Source organism: Stylophora pistillata, chromosome 9, assembly GCF_964205215.1.
Source record: "Stylophora pistillata chromosome 9, jaStyPist1.2, whole genome shotgun sequence".
NCBI classification, from domain to species: domain Eukaryota; kingdom Metazoa; phylum Cnidaria; class Anthozoa; order Scleractinia; family Pocilloporidae; genus Stylophora; species Stylophora pistillata.
This window is the reverse complement of record NC_142527.1, coordinates 15,898,651-15,910,230: the sequence shown is the minus strand read 5'-3', so window position 1 is coordinate 15,910,230 and position 11,580 is coordinate 15,898,651. Positions and strand designations below refer to the sequence as shown.

Genomic DNA, 11,580 nt, shown 5'->3' with positions numbered 1-11,580 from the left:
AATGACAATGATTATGACTGGCTAGGAAGATTACTATTACTAATACTAGGACGATAGATTTGACTATGTCCAAGAGTAACGCCATGGACATGGTTATTGTCATAGTCATAGTCCTCCTAATCATAGTCAGAGTACTAGTCATAGTCAGACAGTCATGGTCATAGTCATAGTTTTGGTCATGGCTATGACTTTAATAATGACTATGACCATACTATGGTTGTGACTATGGCTAAGACTATGACTATGACTGATACTAGGAGTCATAACCATAGTATCGTCATAGTCGTTATCAAAGTCATAGCCATGACAAAAACTATGACTATGACTATGACTATGTCTTACTGTGACTAGGACTATGGCTATGACTATAGCTATGACAAGGACTAGGACTATGACTATGACTATGGCCTTACTCATAGGCATAGTCATATCTATAGTCATAGTATCAAGTATAGTCATAGCTATAGCCATAGTCACAACCATAGTATGTTCATAGTCATTTTGAAAGTCATAGCCATGTCATAAACTATGACTATGACTATGACTATGTCTGACTATGACTAGGACTATGGCTATGACTATGACTATTACTGTTACTATGACAAACACTATGACTTTGACTAGGAATAGGACGAGGACTATGTCTATGTCTATGGCCTTACTCTTAGCCATAGTCATATCCATAGTCATAGTATCAGTAATACTCATAGTCATAGCCGTAGTCAAAATCATAGTATCGTCATAGTCATTATCACAGTCATAGCCATGACAAAAACTGATTATGACTATGTCTGACTATGACTATGACTATGGCTATGTCTATGACTGTGACTATGGCCCTACTCCTAGCCATAGTCATATCTATAGTCGTAGTATCAGGTATAGTTATAGTGATAGCCATAGTGACAACCATAGTATGTTTATAGTCATTATCAGTAATAGCCATGTCACAAACTATGACTATGTCTGACTATGACTAGGACTATAGCTATGACTATGACTATGACTATTACCATGACTATCACTATGACTTTGACTAGGACTAGGACTAGGACTAGGACTATGCCTATGAATGGGGCCCTAACCCTTTAGGGTAACCGTTTGGGGTAAATTAGGGTGTGGTTGTGACTGTGACTGGCTGTGACTGGTTACCTAACTTCGTTACCGACTCGGGACTGACCTGGTTGCCTGGTTGACTGCCTCTTTGACTGAAACGTTGACTGGCTCAATGATACTAGAGTGGCGATCTCACCCTATATCTAAAAGATAAGGACTAACCCTGGTCGTTTATTCAAGAGCTAAGGAATAACCCAATCGCTAACCCTAACCGATATTTATTCCTAGCCATACCCCTATCCCTAGACCTAACCTAAATTTATTCTCGACCCTACCCTACCCTTAACCGTTTACCCTACCCTTAACCGTTATTTACTCCTTACCCTAACCCTAATTTAGAGTTAGCGTTATACGGTTGGGGTAAGAATAAATTATTGCATTGATGAGCCTAGAGAAATTTTACTAACCCTAGCCGTAACCCTCAGAGGTTAGGGTTAGAGAAGAATTAGGATTAGGGTTAGGGTTAACTTGATAACTTTTAGGATTAGGGATAAGTATAAATTAAAGTTGGGGTCAGGGTTAGGGTTAGGAATATGGATAGCATTTTCCTACATGCTACTCTTAGAGTCTAACCGGGTTCTGTTGGGGCAGCATGTCAGGAGATGGCACGGGGTAGTTGTACGCGGAAAAGACGTGGCATACATAGAGGTTTGTCTGCGCTGGGCAAATTAAGAGAGAAGGCATGTCTAAGCATAAGCACTAGTACTGTGAAACTTCGAATGGCTCATTAAATCAGTTATCGGATTTTTGATTGTACCCTTACTACTTGGATAACCGTAACAATTGTAGAGGTTACAGTTGCGAAAAGTCCCGACTGTCTTCGGAAGGGATGTATTTATTAGAGTAAAAACCAATGCAGATTTTGCCCGGTGTTGTGGTGAATCATAGTAACTAATGGAATCACACGGCTTTTGCGCTGCCGATGATTTATTCAAATATCTATCCCATCAACTGTCGATGGTAAGGTAGTGACTTACCATGGCTGCAACGGGTGACGAAGAATTAGGGTTCGATTCCAGAGAGGGAGCCTGAGAAACGGCTACCACATCCAAGGAAGGCAGCAGGCGCGCAGATTACCCAATCCTTACTCAGGGAGGTAGTGATAAGATATAACAATACAAGGCTTTTGTAAGTCTTGTAATTGGAATGAGTACAACCTAAATCCTTTAACGAGAATCCATTGGAGGGTAGGTCTGTTGCCAGAAACCGCGGTAATTCCAACTTCAATGGCGTATATTAAGGTTGTTGCAGTTAACAAGCCCCTAATTGGATCTCGGGATAGCCCGGCCGGTCTGCCCCAAGGTACGTCACTGGCCGAGCTTTTCCTCCTCGCAGAGACTGGGTGTGCTCTTACCTGAGTGTGCTCGGGATCTGGGACGTTTACTTTGAAAAAATTAGAGTGTTCAAAGCAAGCCGGTGCGTGAATACGTAAGCCTGGAATAATGGAATAGGACTTTGGTTCTAAAAGGACGTAAAGACAGCAGAGTGACAATAACTCTCAAAAAAGAAACAACATCTTTGAATTTAAATTTACAAGACATGTCATGACATTCTCATGTCATCTTCACTTGCAAATGAGCATTTAACTGTTGTACATTTGAATATAAATTAAGGGACGTTACACACTACGTGTCCGGGCTTACGTTACATTTGAATGTAAAAACGCGAAAAATGTAATTAGCACGCGCTTGACTAGATCAAAAAATAAATAAATAAATATAGTAATAATAAAAATAGATTAGAAGACCAAGGAACAACGTAATTAAAAGAAGAGAGACAATTCTAGGTTTTTCAATTGCTGATTAAGGATGGGTTTTTTCCACTTAATATGCAATGCCTCTTTGATCTTAATTTGGTATTTTGAAGCGGCAGAATCTAAGATCGTGAAAGATTCAGTATCACAAGAGTCAAGACAGGCCCTTGATGATTGCAGGTGCTTGTAAATATGCGAAGTTTTGAGAATACTTCTATCGAAGTAAGCAAAGCTGAGTTGGATTTGAATTTTCTTAAAAACTGTTTATCCTTCAATGTGTTTCCGATGTCCATCTGTTTTCAACTTCCTAACATAAGTAGACATGATGTACATGCTATTCGAAAACGCCTATTAAGTGCTATCGCCAAACGAAGAAAGAAACTCTGTAAGTTAACCATAGTGAGAGACAGATTAGCGGTGCAAATCAATGCCATTGTCAGCAACATCGATGGATACATCCTCCATGGAACTATTAATTATAATGTAAAGAAAGCTGTGAAAGGTGTTATCGTCACTCACGAGAAGAAACTTAGAAAGTTTAACGCGAAATGTGGTTCTACCGTTTGCTTCAACGGAGACAGTCACCAACCTCTCGTCGCACAATCTCACGTCCGAACAATTGGAAATACTTAAATATGGTCCTTCACACTCTATCTGTCCTCCTAACATTAGCAAAACGGATGTCTTCTCTTGTTTTGAGCTGATTAATCGCACCATGGTCAGAAATCTACTCGACAGAGAGCTAAAGGGAAACTGGTCGCAGACCTTTCTCATCTTGCCCATTCGTACGTTTCTTCCCACCAACCTTCTGCAGCGGACTTAAAGAAATGTAGGATACTAAAGGATTTGAGGAGGAACAAGGACATTGTAATACTGAAGCCTGAAAAACGAACTGGCTTGGTATTCATGGACAGGAAAGCCTACGAAGAAAGTATTTTTTCCATTATCAGAGAAACTTCTAAGTTTAAGGTTAATGATAACGATCCTACATTACAAAGGGAGGGTAAATTACAACGTTATTTAAGAGCGCATAAAAATAAGGGCCACTTAGAAAAAGATACGTGTGAGAGAATCTATCCAACTGGTTCTCAATCAGCCAGGTTTTATGGGCTACCTAAAATGCACAAGGCTCGGCAGCCTAATGAAACACCTCCTTTTCGACCCATAGTATCTTCAATAGGTACCTACATTTACAATTTATCTAAAATCCCTTGTAATCCTCTAGAGCCACATGTCCCGCGTGAATACAACGTCCGCGACACGTTTTCATTTGTACGTGAAATCAACCAGTTATCAACCTTAGGGAAGTTCATGTTATCTTTCGATGTCTTATAAAGTTGTTGTTTCTTTTTTGAGAGTTATTGTCACTCTGCTGTCTTTACGTCCTTTTAGAACCAAAGTCCTATTCCATTATTCCATGCTTACGTATTCCCGCACTGGCTTGCTTTGAACACTCTCATTTGTTCAAAGTAAACGTTCCAGATCCCGAGCACACTCAGGTAGGAGCACACCCAGTCTCTGCGAGGAAAAAACGCTAGGCTAGTAACCTACCTTGGGGCAGACCGGCCGGGCTATCCCAAGATCCAATTAGGGGCTTCTCAACTGCAACAACTTTAATGTACGCTATTGAAGCTGGATCTACCGCGGTTTCTGGCAACAGACTTACCCTCCAATGGATCCTCGTTAAAAGATTTAGGTTATACTCACTCCAATTACAAGACTTGCAAAAGCCTTGTATTGTTATATCTTGTCACTACCTCCCTGAGTCAAGATTGGGTAATCTGCGCGCCTGCTGCCTTCCTTGGATGTGGTAGCCGTTTCTCAGGCTCCCTCTCCGGAATCGAACCCTAATTCTTCGTCACCCGTTGCAACCATGGTGACTCACTACTTTACCATCGACAGTTGATGGGATAGATATTTGAATAAAACATCGCCAGCGCAAAGACCGTGCGATTCCATTAGTTTCTATGATTCACCACAACACCGGGCAAAATCTGCATTGGTTTTTACTCTAATAAATACATCCCTTCCGAAGACAGTCGGGACTTTTCGCAACCGTAACCTCTAGAATTACTACGGCTATCCAAGTACTAACGGTACAATCAAATAAACGATAACTAATTTAATGAGCCATTCGAAGTTTCACAGTACTAGTGCTTATACTTAGACATGCATGGCTTAATCTTTGAGACAAGCATATGACTACTGGCAGGATACACAAGGTAGCTATGCCATATCGGAGTCAGTGGCCAATAAAACAACTCAAACTCCGGCCACAAGCCTCTCCCACCAACGGACGATGCCGCACCTTCCGTTCTTTTGATCGCTCAGACAGCGAAAAGCCACCAAAAGATCGCGCCTTGGCTCGTTGCTCCCCCGTCAAGGCGGCCCTATCAAAGGTCGCCGAGCCATCGGGCCTTCTCTTTTATTTTGCCCAACGCAGACAAAACTCAATGTATGCCACGTCTTTTCCGCGTACAACTAGCCCGTGCCATTTCCTGGCATGCTGCCCCAACAGAACCCGATTAGACTCTGAAGGTAGGATGTAGGAGAATGCTATCCATATTCCTAACCCTAACCATTATCCTAACTCTCAACCCTAATGTTAGTGTTTTCTTACATATTTTGTAATGATCTATTGAAAACAATTGGTTTTGGCAAGTTTGCAGATACCTTTTGCAAATCCGAGTTCTTAGCCCTACTTGAACAAGACTTTACCCATTTCTCACTGTGGCCATATTTCGCAGGAAATATCGTGTTTAAACTAAATTCTAGTTTTTTCTTATAGATGTCATTACCATCTGGTCAAAAAATTGGATTTGGCTTGTTCGTGGATACATTGTGGAAAACTGTCTTTTCAGCTTGCGTTGAGAAAGACTTAACAAGTCCTTACTCTCTGTCTAAATGTTGCTGGAGAGATCGGGTATCATACAAATCTTAGCGTTGTCTTTCAGATTTCGTTGCAATTTAATCAAAAATATTCCTTTGCCTTCTTTGCAGATACTTTTTGCAAAACCGTGTTTTCGGCGTGGGATGAGCAAGTCTTGACTTATTTTACTGTCTGGCCAACCTTTGCAGGTAACACCGGGTTTTAATCAAATTTTTGTGTTTTGTTACAGATTTCAATGCAATCTAGTAAAAAAAAGTGCTTTTGGGTTGTTTGCAAATACTTTTTGCAAGAGCGTATTTTCAGAGTGAGTTGAGCAAGACTTCACCCATTTCACTCTCTGGCCAAATTTGCAGGAAACACCAGGTATGAAGGAAATTTTAGTGGTTTCTTAGAGAGTTCAAGGCAATCTAGTCAAGCAAATTACTTTTTGGTTATTTGCAGATACTTTTTGCAAACGCCTGTCCTCAGAGTGAGTTCAGCAAGACTTGACCCATTTCACTCTCTGGCTAAATATCCCAGGAAACATAAAGTATAAACCACATTTTTTTAAAGAAATTTGAACAAAATCTCTTCCAAACACTTGGTTTTGACGTGTTTCCAGCTACTTTTTTGCAAAACCGAGTTCTCAGCGAGATTTGAGAAAGACGACCTATTCCATTCTGTGGCCACATATCTCAGGAAACATCATGTTTCATTCAAATTTTAGTGTTTCCTTATACATTTTAATACAATCTGATGAAAACAGTTGGATTTAGCTTGTTCGTAGATACTTTATCATAAAACCGTGGTTTGAGCCACAGCTGAGCAAAACTTGGCACATATCACTCTCTGGCCAAATTTTGCAGGAAAGATCGGGTCTTAACCAAATTTTGGCGTTTTCTCTTAGATTTCGCTGCGATGTAGTCAAAAAGATTGCTTTTGGCTTCTTTGCAGATAAATTTTGCAAAACCATGCTTTCAGCGTGAGTTGAGCAAGACTTGACCCTTTTCACCCTCTAAAGAAGTTTTGCAGGAAAACCGGGTATTAAGCAAATTTTAGTATTTTCCTACAGATTTCAATGTCATCTAGTAAAATAAACTGCCTTTGGGTTGTTTGCGGATACCTTTTGCATAACCGTGTTTTCAGCGTGAACTGAGCAAGACTTGACCCATTTAACTCTCTGACCAAATTGCCAAGGAAACATCAAGTATCAACCACATTTCATTTTTTCCTCAGACACTGCCTGACCGACTGGTTGACATTTTTTAACTAAGTTGTTGTCCGACAGGTAAATGACTGGCAAACCAAAGGTGACTAACTGGCTGACTGGCTGGTTGACATACTAGCTGGTATCACACTGGCTGACTACCTACCGGTTGCTGAGTGACGAGTGACTCTCTGACTGATTGGTTGAATCTGTGTGTTCAAGCTGACTGGCTGTGACTCGTTACCTAACTTCGTGACAGGTTCGTGAATGAGTGTCTAATTTCCTTGTTGACTGCCTAGATGACTAAACCGTTGACTGCTCAATGGTACTTGACTGGCCATCTGACTGGGTAAGTGTGCGGGTTACCAACTGGTGACTGAAGGTAATTGACTGGTGACTGGCTTGTTGACTGACCGGCTAAAAAAAAAGGTTGACTGAACCATTGGCACTTGACAGGCTAACTTAATGGCTGACCGACTGGTGACTGAGTGGCTAATTGACTAGTGACTGACTGGTTGGCTGAGTGGCCGACTGACTAAGAAGTTGTCTGACCAAGTGGTACTTGGCTGGCTATCTGACTGGTTTTCTGATCTGCGAGTCGACTGGTGAGGGAATGGCTTATTGAATGCTGACTAACCGGCTGACTGCCTGATCGACTGTCTGGCAGACTGAAAGGTTGACGGATTCATTGGTATTGGACTGGATATTTGACTGGTTAACTGACTTGCTGAACAACTGGTGACTGATCGGCTAGTCAACTAATGATTAAGTGACTCATTGACTGAGTGGCTGATTAACAGTGATTTACTCAATGTTACTTGACTGGCTATCTGTCTGGTTAGTCGACTTCCTCCCCAATTGGTCGCGAATAATAGACTGCTGACTTACTGCCCGACTGGCTGGTTGAGTGACTCGGTTAATGAATGGTTGACTCGCTCAGTGGAACTTGACTTGCTATCTGACTTGTTAACTAACTTGGTGACCGACTTGTGACTAAGTGCCTAGTTGAATGGTGATTGAGATGCGACTGGCTGGTAGACTCAGTGAATAACTGAATGCTTGAATGACTCACTGGTATTTGCTTGGCTATCTAACCGGTTAACTAACCTGCTGACCAACTGCTGACTGAGTGACTAACCGACTAATCTGGTGACTAACTGGCTTTGTCTTGTGGACTGACTGCATGACTCAATGGTACTTAACTGGCTGTGTGATTACTTACCTGAGTTGCTGATCGACTGGCGACCAAGTGCTTAGCCGAATGGTGATTGAGATGGTGACTGGCAGGTTGACTGATTGAGTGACTGAATGGTCGGCTGACTCAGTGGCACTTGACTGGCTATCTGACCAGTTACCTGACTTGCTGATCGACTGCTGACTAACTGGTTGAGTGCCTGGTGGACTGAGTGGATGACTGGCTGGTGGTACTTGACTGGCTTTCGTACAGGTTAACTGACTTGCTGCCTGAGTGCGATGTTAACCGAGTGGTAACTGACTGGTTATTGACTGATGGTTAACTGGCTGATTGTTAACTTGCTTACTTACTTGTACCCCAACGGCTGACTAACTGGCTAACTGATTTTTTTATCTAACCGCTCAAGTGACTGGTTAAGTGAGTGGTTGTCGGACTGATTGAGTCAATGGTTACTAACTGATTGACGGGTAAACTAACTAACTCATACCTAACCGGATGACTGACTGGTGGAGTGACTCGCTTTTGCCTCACCAGCCCTCCGATTCGTCGACCGACATGGTGACCGACTACCGACGAACTGGTGACGGACTTGTGAACTAACTGGTTGGTACCTGAGCGGGATACTGTATCTCTAACTGACTGACTGAGTTAAAGGTTCCCGAGCCTTTAACTGGTGACTGACTGATTGAATAAATCACTGGTAGCCGACTACCGATCTGACTTGTTGACGGACGCACTGACTGGGAAACGATTGGGTAATTAACTGGTAACTGACTGGTTAATTTGTTGAATGACCCACTACTAGCTGACCAGCCTATTAAGTGGGGTCCTATGCGGTTGGCTCACTGGTTAACTAAACTTCTGACGAACTGTTGACTCACCAGTTAACTGACTTCTTAAATGAGTGATTGGTGACGTGGTGATCGACTGGTCGACTAACTCAGCGGTATTTGATCTGCTGACCAACCGGTTGTCCTAGCTACCGGTTCCTGACCGGCTGACTAACTGGGTTCCTAACTGAATGACTGACTGAACGACTTCAAGATTATTGACTGGCGAGTGACTGACCTAACGGGAATCCTGAGATTTTGACATCCTTGCTGACTCATTTATTGGTACTTAACTCGCTGACTTTCCGGTTGAGCGACTGTTTAACTGACTGGTTGAATAACTTTTTGACTGGCTGGGTGATTGGCTTGCTGACAGACTTATTAGTGGGTAAATACTGTCTTTCCGTCTAATGGGTTGACCGAGTTGACCTAGTACCTGAATGAGTCACTGACTTGTTGACTATCTTTCTGAGCGACTGGAAATGGACTGACTAACTGAGTGGTTACTGACTTGCACACTAAGTGACCGGGTAACTGACTGAGTGACAGACTTGCTAGTACTTGACCATCTGACAAACTCTTACGCTACCTGGCTGACCCATAGGTGATTGACTGGCTTAGTGACCAGTTCACTGAGTGGTTTAGCGAATTACTGGTATCCAACTGTGTATCTTAATGGTTGACTGGGCTGCCGACCCATTAATGAATGCACGGATAAATGACTATCCAACTTAATGACAAGTGAGCAGCTAACTAATTGGTTTACCACCTTGCTAATTGACTGGTGACTGACTTAATAAAAAACAAATAAAAAATATAAACAAAGTGGTGACTGGCTTACTGGCTGACTGACTGGCCGACTTCGTCGGTGGTACCTGACCAGTAGACTGACTAGTTGACTGACACATTGGTTCCTGAGGCCTCTTTGATTGGTCGACTGATGGGTTGACTGACCTTCATACCGACTGGCGACTGAAAGGCTGGGTGAGTGGCTGGTGGACTGACTGGATGACTGAATGATTGAAGTGGTAGTTGACTGGGTACCGGACTGGTCAACCGCCTTGCCAAGCGACTGGCGACTGCGTCGTATTTTGAGTCGTGACTCACCAGCTCACTGGCTGGTTTACTGACTCGCTGCCTGAATGTTTGAGTAACCCAGTCCTACTTAAATGGTTATCTGACTAGTTAACTGATTTGCTGCCCGATTTGTGATTGAATGGCTGGGTGAGTGGCTGGTGGACTGACTGGATGACTGAATGATTGAAGTGGTACTGACTCGCTGGTTTTCTGACTCGCTGTCTGAATGTTTGAGTAACCCAGTCCTACTTAAATGGTTATCTGACTAGTTAACTGATTTGCTGCCCGTCTTGTGATTGAAAGGCTGGGTGAGTAGCTGGTGGACTGACTGGATGACTGAATGATTGAAGTGGTACTTGACTGGCTACCGGACTGGTCAACCGCCTTGTCAAGCGACTGGCGACTGCGTCGTATTTTGAGTCGTGACTGACCAGCTCACTGGCTGGTTTACTGACTCGCTCTCTGAATGTTTGAGTAACCCAGTCCTACTTAAATGGTTATCTGACTAGTTAACTGATTTGCTGGCCGACTTGTGATTGAATGGCTAAGTGACGGGTGACTGATGGCCTGACTGGCCGTTTGACTAATTGGCTCTCGGAATGGGTGATATTTCTCTGGTTAACTGACCTGCTGAGCGATTCGTTACTGTGTGGCTAATTGAATGGTGACTCACTGGCTGCGTGGTTGTCTGAAAGGCTGAGTATGGTACCTGACTGGCTACGTGAATGGTTAACTGACTTTGTTACCGACTAGTGACTTCCAGGCCAATCGAGTACTGCGTGACTGGTATGTAGCCAGTTAACTGAGCTGCTCATCTTGTGGTGACTTGGAGGCTATTTTAAGTGTTGACTGTCTCGCTTGTTGATTGACTGGGTCACTGACTGTTTGACTGACGTAAGAGTACTTGGTATGCCACTTCCTTGGTTAACTAGTTTGCACAGCTAATGGTTCACTGATTCACCGCTACTTGACTGGGTATCTGATTGGTAAACTGACATGCTGACCGATGAGTGACTAATTCACCCACTGACTCGTGGCTGACTGGCTGGTTTACCGACTGGATGACTAAATAGTTGACTAACTCACTGGTACTTGATGGTCAGCAAGTCAATTAACCACTCCGATAGTCATTGTGGTGCAGCTGAGTCAATCAAGCATTTAGCCATACAATAAGTCATCCAGCCAGTAAGTGACCAGTAGGTAGGCCAGCCAGTCACTAGTTAGTCAGCAACTCAGTTAAAAGGTCAGTTAGCCAGTCAAGTACCACTGAGTCAGTCAACCATTTAGTCATCCAGTCAGTCAACCAGCCAGTCAGTCACCAGTCAATGGAAGAGGCAGTCACCGGTCGGTCAGCAAGTCAGTTAACCAGTCACATACCCAGTTAGGTACCAGTGAATCAGTCAACCATTAGCTGAGCAAATAAGTGAACCAAGTAAATAATCACTCAAGTACCACCAAGTCAGTGACCCAGTCAGTCACCCAGTCAGTCGACAAGCGAGACAGTCAATACTAAAATAGCCTCCAGGTCACCAC

The 11,580-nt window shown here is 43.0% G+C and overlaps 1 pseudogene; it reads right to left on the bottom strand.

Moving 5' to 3' along the window:
- Nucleotides 1-4,220: 4,220 nt before the first annotated feature.
- On the bottom strand, nucleotides 4,221-5,091 carry LOC148723532 (small subunit ribosomal RNA; annotated as a pseudogene; the record flags this gene model as incomplete).
- Between the last annotated feature and the right edge of the window lie 6,489 nt (nucleotides 5,092-11,580).